Source organism: Diadema antillarum, unplaced genomic scaffold (assembly GCF_040938485.1).
Source record: "Diadema antillarum isolate AM-2024a unplaced genomic scaffold, OU_Dant_1.0 seq00000261_RagTag, whole genome shotgun sequence".
In the NCBI taxonomy this organism is placed as follows: Eukaryota; Metazoa; Echinodermata; class Echinoidea; order Diadematoida; family Diadematidae; genus Diadema; species Diadema antillarum.
In genome coordinates this window covers 229701-240577 of record NW_027271299.1, presented here as the reverse complement: position 1 = coordinate 240577, position 10877 = coordinate 229701, and the positions used below count along the sequence as shown (strand labels likewise).

Genomic DNA, 10877 nt, shown 5'->3' with positions numbered 1-10877 from the left:
GTGTGTACGTACAATGTACACAGTACTGCATACTGTGTAATCTAACGTGTATAGAAATGATACAATCGGCGCGGGCACTATACTGGTGGTTTTATCGATGTTTTCATAGTACTGGGACTTGAGTCTCTACTTCAGAGCAAGAAAAGATATCGAAAGAAAGACAGCCGAGGTAGATAGGTCGAGGAACACTGCGATCTCCATTTATAGTTCCCAATCAAATGACGGTGCAACAGTTACGGGCAAGAAAATGGCATACAGTAACTACGCCACGGTGTCCTCAGCTCACAGCCTTCTGATTTCGACTCGAGGTGAGTAGAGTGGTTGATGGATCATGTAGGCCCTAAGAACAGTTTCACCGACTGTGTTTTTAGTGTTGGAAGAGGTAGATCTTCACACTCTGATAGACTTTGCTCCGTTATATACACAATAGGTCCTAGTTAGAGATTCTAGAGATTCTAGCCCTTATTTTTTTTTTCAGTCAGAGAGTAGTTTGGGCAGATACTGTACTGTCTAGAGTGTCAGCTGTCGAGGCAACATCGCCATTGCATCGGTGAATAGTTTCACTTCTTCACTTTCTTGAAACATAACAAATTTATTCCAGATTGCATAACCTGATAATCCCGTGGATACATCTCACGAATCTCCTTAGGCTCAAAATGTAATCCTTTGAATGGTCCTCTACTAACTATGTCTATACAACTAACGACGCGTTTGTACACTAATGTAGTGGCTATGGGTTCTAGTACAAACAGTTTTCAACTTACTGGCAGCGTCATAACATGTGCATGGGCGTCATCGTAGGTAATTCATTATTCATGTCAAAAAGCAAAAGGTAGCAAGCATTTTTATTATTAGGTCTAGACTAAACAGGGTCTAGATGGTCTACGTATCATTGCACACTGCAAGACATCCGAAGCCACCGGGTACCGATAATGGTGCAATGACAATGTGTACAGACTCTACTCCCACGCGAGTCCCACCTCGAGACTCTAATATAATTAATAACCTTTTCTTATACCGTCTCTCGTTTATGAAATAATTACACTTTTGGTCTGGATTTGCCCCAGGCTTTAGCAAAAATAAGCATGTAGACTAACATTCTGATGCAGTTTAGAAATTGTTAATAAGATTTGCTGGGATGTAGGAGGAAGAAATCCTCACTGCATGGGATGGTGAGTTGACGGTGCGGGTGGCGGTGTATTCGGTGCCCGAATAGCGAATACCGAATACCGAATACTGAATACTGAATACCGAATACCGAATACTTCTATGTGAACGCAGCCTAAGAAGCATCTAATGACTACGTACTAGTAGAATGAGTAACCCCATTACATTAGATTCCTAGATGATCACATATAAGATTTTTACTACTACTAGCGGGTAGCATTTCTAACTGTGTGAGATCTAGTCTAAATTAGACCAACACACGGTTGAGCAACATTAACTGAGAATCAAGTTGGCCGTGATATTGTCAAGTACCGGTAATCTTTGTTGTCATGCACCAACTAGACATCTAATAATACACAATAGTGCTTCATATCATGTTTCTAACAAATGTTTATACGCTACAGTTTACGTCTGTAACGTTAGGACAGGTGTAGATATTGCATCAAAATCTAGTATGACCGTAAATTTTGGTTAATGAAGCAACACAAATTGCTCTCAGGCCAGGGTGAGAGATACATATTTTATTTATTTCATTTTATTTTATTGTTATTCTTTTATTAATTTATTTTTTTGAGGGGGGAGGTGTTTACATTTATATTCTAGATTTAACGACAGACTGTGAACTGGGCCTATGATGTAGGCCTACTGTACCTGCTGTGCTGCACTGTTGTGTTTCTACTTGGTGTGGTTGGGATCCTCCTGAATACATGTACTCCCACTTGAGTTTGAACTGGAGCAGCCACAGGGTGGACATTTAAGCAAATATTTTATTGAGTAAAATCTATTTAGATTTAGCTGGATCAGTTAATCTGATTACAGAGGTTTGAGTTTCATCCCATGCTTTGATTGTGCATGGAAAGAATGTATTCCCGTGGACTTCTAGTCTGGAGGATCCTGATGGTACTTTGAACTGGTGAGAATGTCCGCATCTGCTTCTAATGAGTTTGGGTTTGGTGTGTAACAGATATTATTTAGCGTCTTGTGAATGCAAGTCAGACAATGTGCTTCTCGTCCTACTGAATTCTATATCCCCTTAAGAAAGGTCAAAAGTTGAGTGATGCTAGATTCTCTTCTCCATGTGTTGGTAACAATTTCAGTTTGTTCTGTGTGATTGATATTACCTACTGTGAAGCCTTGTCGGTGATGTAGATGAGGTAATTATGCCTTATTGCCTCATCTCATGGATCCCTTAAAGTTACAGCCATTGATTTATCAACTATTGACACATTCAAACATGTTCTAAATGTAAATCATCTTTGTTGTTTTTGATATGTTTTGATTTCTCTCTCTTCATTACCTCATTTACATTATCAGCTCAGATAATCTCGAATCAACACAGGCAGCTGAAAAGGAAGCTCAAGAACAAGCAAAATGAGGTTTGGGTTGTCCTGTTTGAATTTAGTGTTTTACTTTTTTTTTCTTTCTTTCTTTGCTGGCACATCAGAACATTTGTGTTAAGAGTATCATTCATGTCCTTCTGCACATAATACATATGTGTGTGTCAACATTCAAATAAAAATTGACTTAGGTGTTGAATTGTTTGTGGCAACTTAGAATGATCAAATACTAGTAAGCTACTGATTGTTGATAGGTTATAGAAATTGCCACACCATCTATGAGACATCCTATATTCCAAGTACCAGTATGTAAAGCTTGAGGAAAAATTTAAAGAGGAAATCCAGTCCATAATTTTATATTAAGTTAGTCTGATAAGAAAGAGTAAAATATTATGAGTTCAGTGGTAGACATGCAATTTTGATCAAAATTGGATGAAGAAGTTGTGCTGTTCTTTGTTTTTTGTTTTTTGATGGGGGGCAACAGTTCTCGAACAGTCAATATGAATAGCAAATGGCAAAGTGAGCATTATACCCTCACAACTAGATATTATAGTTGGTACATAAATGTACATAATACCCGGTATTCTAAAATGTTTCAACCAGGAATAACATCATGTTTCAGACTTCAATGGTAGAAACCATGAATTTTCATTTTTTTTTTTTTTTTTTTACATATCAAGAGAAAATTGTGAGGGTATAACATGGTACGCTCACTCATTTGCATATTCATATACACTGTACAAGAAATGTTTTGCAGAAATTAGCAAAACTGTAAAATGTCATAACTTCCTTATTTTTCATCCAATTTCAATTTTGATCAGGCTTACATATTTGGACTGGTAGGTCTTATAATTAGGACACAGTTTGCAATGCCCAAACTAAAAGTCCTGACATCACCAGGATTTGGTCACATTCTCTAGTTTCCATTCATATATTCATGTAGGTATAAATGCAAGCTTTGGCTACAATATCAAGTGGTAGGTCCCTAATATTGGTAGGCCCTGGTTTATCAGGGCTTGACCTTTCAGTGGTGACTCTGGTGCCATTGACCACCTAAGATCGTGGCTGGCCACCTGATATTGCCAACCTTGTGGCCTGGCTGGCCACCTGATATCATTGCTAGGGGCTTCACAGATTTTGTCAGCCAATTTTGCATCATACATACACTTTCATTTTATTTATTGCGTTACTTTCATTTTATTTACTGCAAAGTATTGTAAATTCATTCCAGTCTTTCTTCCAACACGACACAATAATCCAAGGCATTGCGACAGGGTTGTAGCATGTACTGTATGTATTGGTATATCTTTCTTTTCCTTTTTGAAGTGCCATAAGTGCTGAGAGGTGAACCTGTGTACTATACAAGTACCGGTAGCTACTATAAACTTTACGTATGTATGTTTTATTATTATTATTATTATTATTATTATTATTATTATTATTATTATTATTATTATTAATATTATTACAGTTATTGTTATCGTTATTATTATTATTATTATTATCTTAATATTATTATTATTCATAATCCAAAGGCATTCCAAGGGTGTTGTATGCATGTAGGCCTACTTGGTATACAATCTTTTCATTTTTGAAGTGCCATGAGCACTAAAAGGTGAACCTGTTTATTATTATTATTATTATTATTATTATTATTATTATTATTATTATTGTTATGGTGTGCTTGTGAGGTGGTTTGCTGCGTTGTTATGAGTAAATGATGATAGATTAGGAGTGCTAGAGTGTTTTGGTAAAAGACAGAGTTTTGATATAGTACACACGTACATCTTGTGATTACTGATGCTGGCGTAAAGAGAGTTGGCTAAGCCGGAGTTTTACAATCATGAACATGAAAGAAAGAAGAAAGAGACCCTCATAATGCCAGTAGAAAGACTATACATGTGCTACAGGTGCTGCTATAATATACACTGTATATGTATAGGCCTGATGACAAGAAAGATACAGCACTTGATTTTTTCTTCTTTTTATTTTAATATTTTATTTTATTTCACTTTTTTTTTTTTTTACCCTGTGACAAATTCCCAGAAAAAGCGCCAGACGAGAACGCCACATCGTTCGAGTTCTCAATGTGCACGGGAACGGCTGGGCGTGAAATTTTTCTGAACTTAGAAGCTAGTCTCAAGTAGAGACTGGCATGGTTAGCATTACGTGCTATCATTTTGTGTGTTTTGTTACTTCTGGCCTGCGCCTGAAACAGTGAGGAGAGAATTTGTACATCTGAGACATTTATTTAGCCCCGCAAAAGATAGATTTATCCTTCATTCACAATTTCTTGGGAAACAAATGAAATCACATATCGAAAGAAAACAAAGAGGTTGTATGTCGCGGCAAATATCGCCTAGCAACGCTGCTGTCAATACATAACAATACACATGCTGTGTTCGATCACATTCTTTTCTTTACACGCCATGTGTACACATGCACAGTCGACGAATGTTCGTTGAGGCCGCGCCGAGGGAGCACGAGGTTCTCTATCAGAGCCTGTCTTTAGTACATACATGTAACCTCTTTGGGAGTTTGTAGCACACTGGCTAGCACCGGCACCGCGTGAGCCCTAAAACTTCAGACGCTATCTGGCAAAACTACGTGCTCCTGCACTTTACTCGAAGGAGCTTTTTTTCTTTTTTTTTTCTTCTTGTAGTGTACTGTTCAACACCTCTTAGTAGGGGCCAACCGGACAGGGGATTTTATCTTTATTATGAATATTTAAAACATTTTGTACTACAAGCTCATGTGCATTTTGCACTAAGAGGTTATTCGATTTTTGCTTGTCATGTGGGACCTTCTAAAAGCCGTGCTTGAGCATTTTTTTTCACATCCCTTGCAATATACAACGTAAAAAAAAAGGCATAATGTCGAATTTTATAGGGGTCTATTGGCTATACATTGGGTAATGTGTGCATGTTTCATGGGGCTTGTATGTTTGAACACGCCCTATGTAGAATATATTTGTGAAAATAAAGCTGACATTTAAATGGCACATGGTGATTTTTTTTTTAATTTTGTATTTACTTATTTACTTATTTATTTATTTATTTATTCATTCATTCATTCATTCATTCATTCATTTATTTATTTTAGCTCACCTGAGCCGAAGGCACAAGTAAGCGATTGCGATCGTTCTTCGTGTGGCATGTGGTTACCGTTGTGTCAGATTATTTTATGGCTGTATTGTTTTATAATTATTGGGAAAGTTTATAGGAATGTTTACGAATATAGGATATAGAAATGCGTAAAAAATATCAAAGCGCTAAACTCAATATAACTGTAGATTATCATAGTTTGAATTGTCACTTAATCACATCTGCGAAAGGTGTGATTTCACGGAGCATGCGAACAACGATTTGCGAAGGACGAGAATTGCAAAATCCAGCATTCGTATTTTAGTCTGCCAAAGATCGCCAAACGAACGCGAGTGTTCGGAAGCATTGTCAATTGTTCGCGAATGTCGCTTTTACTTCGGCGAGAATTTCAACAAAAAAAATCGGATTTTTTTTTTTGCGAAACTTTTCCGCAAACTTGGTCGTAATTTGCTCGTGATTTGTTCTCGAAAGTGTCTTTAGAGCCTTGTCATATGCGCAAGACATTCGCAAGACACGCGCGATGTTCGCAATATGTTCGTGAAACCCCAAACATACCCCGAAACCTTGGAGAATGTCTTGCGTATGTTTCGCCAGATCTGTTTTTTTTTTCTTTCATTTCCGTTTTTCCGGTCACTTCACGACGTAACCGCAAACTCACAAACAACTCACATTCTCACAAACGTTTAGCGCATGTTTGGGGGATGTATGACCTACGTTTTCTACAAATCAAAATGGCAGCATACATCTAAACGTGAAACATTTATTAACAACTTTATAGTAAAAAAAAAAAAAAAGAAATTAAAGACTAGCAAAGAGAAAGATATGTTTGATGTACAAAAAATCCCAGAATACACTTAAAATGAATCTTAAGTATGTCATAAATACATTTGAAACTCGAGATTATGTGTTGGAGGAACTGCAAAAAAAAAAAAAAAAAAATCAAATGGTTTACAGTGGAGATAGGTCCTAAGAAAATACTCTAGGCACGCACACAAGAGGGAAATGATTAAAAAAAAAAGAAAGGATGAATACAGGAAAGAAAAAAAACAACTTCAAATCAAGACAGCTGAGACCTCTCCTTGGGTACATTTTCTCCCATGATTGTTAAAAAAATTGCGTTGTTCGCATTTCCGTCACGTGTTCTTCATGGGTGCTGTTCGTTATTCCGAAGGTTCGTTATTCCGAAGGTTGGTTAATCCGAAACACACAAATTCCTTATATGCCTAGAGGTTCGTTAATCCGAACATTTATGGCGTTATTCCGAGGGTTCGTTAATCCGAAAATGAAATAGGGTTCGCTATTCCGAAGGATCGTTAATCTGAAAATGAAATAATGTTCGTTATTCCGAAGGTTCGTTAATCCGAAGTGATATGGTCCGTAACGAACCTTCGGAACAACGAGCTTTGTTTCATTTTCGGATTAACGCACCTTCGGAATAACGAACCTTATTTCATTTTCGGATTAATGAACCTTCGGAATAGCAAACCTCATTACATTTTCGGATTAACGAACCGTCGGAATAACGATCCTTGGGAATAACGAACCTTCGGACTAAAGAACCTTCTGAATAACGAACCGTCGGAATAACGAGCTGTAACCGTTCTTCGTCTACATTATGTTCACATATTGTACTTTAGCAATGATACACACGACATTCGCACATACGTCGTGAGAACTTCGCACAAATTGCGCAAGAATGGTTTTTAGTTTCATTGTCGGAACACATTCGGAAAAAAACTTTTCCGAATATTAGATTTTTCCATTCGCGTCCTTCGCAAATCGTTCGCGTGCTCCGTGAAATCACACCCTATAAGCAAGAGACTTTACGAAGACGGAAACATAATCTTCCCAGAAAACAGGCAGGCACGTGTAGGCTATATGAAAGGATTGCTGATTTTCATGGAATATTTTTGCTCAGGTATAGACATAACTTGTTCTTGAAGTTATGAGGGGGAAAAAGTAAGTTTTTTTATTGCCCCGTTGCTTACGATACTTCTTGATCGTGAAATTGTAGCGAAGTCCTGGTTTGCGAAAAACTCAAATCAATACAGTACTATAACAGTATGGAGTATTGTACATACAGAATGCTATTAAATATACGGGGTAGCACACTTACCTCGGTCATTTAGTTCCAAGTTTTGTTTTTGCAGTTCGATTAGGCATACAGGTATATTTTCGAACCGTAATGCATTGCTATTTCAAGTTATTATTGTTCGTTAACACTTGTGACATGCGTGGTGTATTTCACAATTATGACGCTTATACGATTTTCCCCCTCAGTTGGATGGACGACGGGAATTCTATAGTTGTAGGTAGCTGTCTCGTGCAGGTGCTAGATTTTTTGTTTTTGTTAATTTCTGTGTTTGTTTGCTTGTTGTAGTTCTCTTATACTTATATTCATTTATTTATTTATTGTTATTATACTATACATTACTATCATAATTATTATTTACTATCATCTTTTTCTTTTGTTTTTTTTTTTTTTTGTTTGTTTGTTTTTGCTTGATAGGTGCGATTTATGATTAGCGGCGCGAATGAACTTGCACTCACTGGTATGAATTCCAAGTCATAGTAGACCATGTTTATAGGAGCTAAACGGCAGATCTTGATTGACTTAAATGTGATTTTATCGATGAACAAGAAATGATAAGAATACACTATGTAAATAGAGTACAGTGTACTAAGTATATTGTTAAAGGGGAATTAAAGTCTAACCTTAGAATTATTAATATTTTTTGTGTGATGAGAAGCGGAAATATTACAGAGGAAAAGCATACTGAAAGTTTAACAAAATGAAATAAGAATCTGACAATGAAGACTATTATATTGTGCTCATATAGTAATCTACATCAGTTTTCTAATTTTACAGTATTATTCAGTCTCATTCCTCGCCTCTTCAAAATCCATTTGGCCACCTGAAATTCTTTCTCAGATGTCCCAGCAGGCCACTTGAAAAAAAAAAAAGAAAACAAGAACACACACACACACACACACACACACAAAACCGGGGGGGGGGGGGGGGGAGGCAAGCCCTGGCGTTATCTAATGAATGGGTACTGATACATAAAAAGTTTTTGAGGTGTTTGTGAAAGAGAGTCAAATCGATATTGCTAACGGTTCTGAAAGTTGACTAAAACTGTTCGAACTGATTTGACATTTGCCATACTAAATGCAGGAATCCATTATTTCTTTCTCTTATTTTTCTATCGGTATATAGCATAAGCTTGCAGGCCGTAGAAATTAGAGACTCCATCCTCAAGAGAATATTTCTGACCGGGATAGTATACAGACTCGTGGCATCTAACAGACTGTCATGACAGGTAAATCAAATTTAATTACTTCTGTAATAGCTGACAGTCTTTTCTTTTTTTGTAGGAGTTGTGTGTTCATCAGCCGGTGTTCCGACTGCTGTCGGTCTGTGCAAACACTCAAGATGTTGTTAACCATTGTAAAATCCTTACTTCAGGTACACGTCACTCCAGGTGTAAATGCCCAAATTATCTGTAGGCAAAGTTAACAGTGGATAATATTCTGCAAGTGGCTGTTCAGCTGAGAAGCCATGATGCAAGGTTGCTTTTTCATAATCAAAGCCAGACAATGTCTTCGAAATACAGTGCACTCCCGTTACAACGAACACGGTTATAACGAAATTTCGTAATTTAATGAAGCAAAACTTGTCCCAGAATTATTGCCGTTAAAGTCTATGGTACAAAATTCGCTTATAACGAACACGGTTATAGCGAAATTTTCGTTTTAACGAAGTATTTTCCGAGCACCAATGACAAAGAAAAAAAAAGAAATATGCTGTGTTATAACGAAATGCGGATCGAGCGGAACAGACATTTTTATAGCGTCTCTGAATGGGCGAACGCTTCAATCACTGTAAGTTCGCTCCGTGTGTCACGCATAGATTCCAATGGGAACTTGCGTGATTATAATACATGCACAATAATCTAAAATCAAAGAGTTGCGTTTTATTGTTTCGAAGGTTCTTTATTACAAAACACACAATTTTATCCTCTCTTTTTAATACTTGAACGAAATTAAAAAGGTACCACCCCATTCCACATAGCTTTCCAGTGTATGATCAGTATTCAACAAATAGAATATACGCGGTTTCTTCTTTTTTTTTCGTTATAATTATTATGTATTTGTTCTGTTATAACGAAGTTTCGTTATAACGAAAGAAAACTGCCGGTCCCGAGCATTTTGTTATAACGGGAATGCACTGTACAATTCAAATTTCACAAAACGTCATAATCAACAGCATCCAGTATGTATTAAAGTGTCCTATCTTCATAAATGGAGATTGCAGAATACTCACTTTCAAGGAATTTATGTTATTTACTAATGAGAATTAGCATACAGTGTATTTGTCTTTCACATCATTCTATTAGAGCACACACCCAATCAACGGAGTGCATTGACATCGTAGAAGAAGTGTTTGGAGATGATGGTGATAAAGATGAAGAAAGTGAAGCAGATAAAGAAGGTGAAGCAGAAGAAGACGAGGGGAAAGGCGAAAAAGCTGAAGCAACACGTTCGTGCCTTCACGAAAAGATGCCCAGCGGTGTTGGCTTTATTTAGTGTTTGGACACTATCATCAAGGAGCTGGCAGTTGCAGATGGAGCAAAGCGAGCACAAATATTGAATTTCTTCTTTTTTTTTTGTGAGGAAGGCTGCATAAGTATATATGTTTTGTTTTTTTTTTACTTCTATCGTGCTTCTTACAAGACAAGATGATAAATAATTCAATCGTGTAATTATTTCCCCTAAACACTTTTGCAAAATTGCTTATAACGTGTAGACTGTAAAACAAGTATTTGATGGATGTGAGGAGGTAAGAATAGATGCATAAAAGTATGTACATGAAAATGAGCAATAGAATTTCGCAGCTTGATGCTATAGAGTATATTTCCTATCTAGAAATATTGATATATAGTACAAAGAATGAAGACAGAATTATTTGACTTCTGTTCATGTGCTCATTACACATACAGCTGTATTTTACATAGAGATATTTCATGCATAAATAGAAAAAAATTAAAACATATTTGAGATCAAGAAAAAAAAAAATTGTGATGTAATTGTAAGCTTGCTCCAAATCAATATATATGTTAGCACCGTCTAGGAATAAATCCAGATTGCAAACTCCGAGAAATAGTGTGTATAGCACTCTCGCCCGAAGCTCCTCCAGATGCTCTTCGCGGCGTTCCGCGACGTACGTTTGCAGTTGCCGCCCTAAGATGCCTTCCTCCAGGGCAGTTGG

General features: G+C 36.9%; 1 long non-coding RNA gene across 1 annotated transcript; it reads left to right on the top strand.

Annotated features, from left to right (window-relative positions):
• The first annotated feature begins 215 nt into the window (after positions 1 to 215).
• Positions 216 to 10675, top strand: LOC139729731 (uncharacterized). The gene is made up of 4 exons (XR_011710882.1): positions 216 to 308; positions 2482 to 2543; positions 8826 to 8928; positions 10006 to 10675. It is a non-coding gene; the product is annotated as an uncharacterized lncRNA (long non-coding RNA).
• Positions 10676 to 10877: the final 202 nt, after the last annotated feature.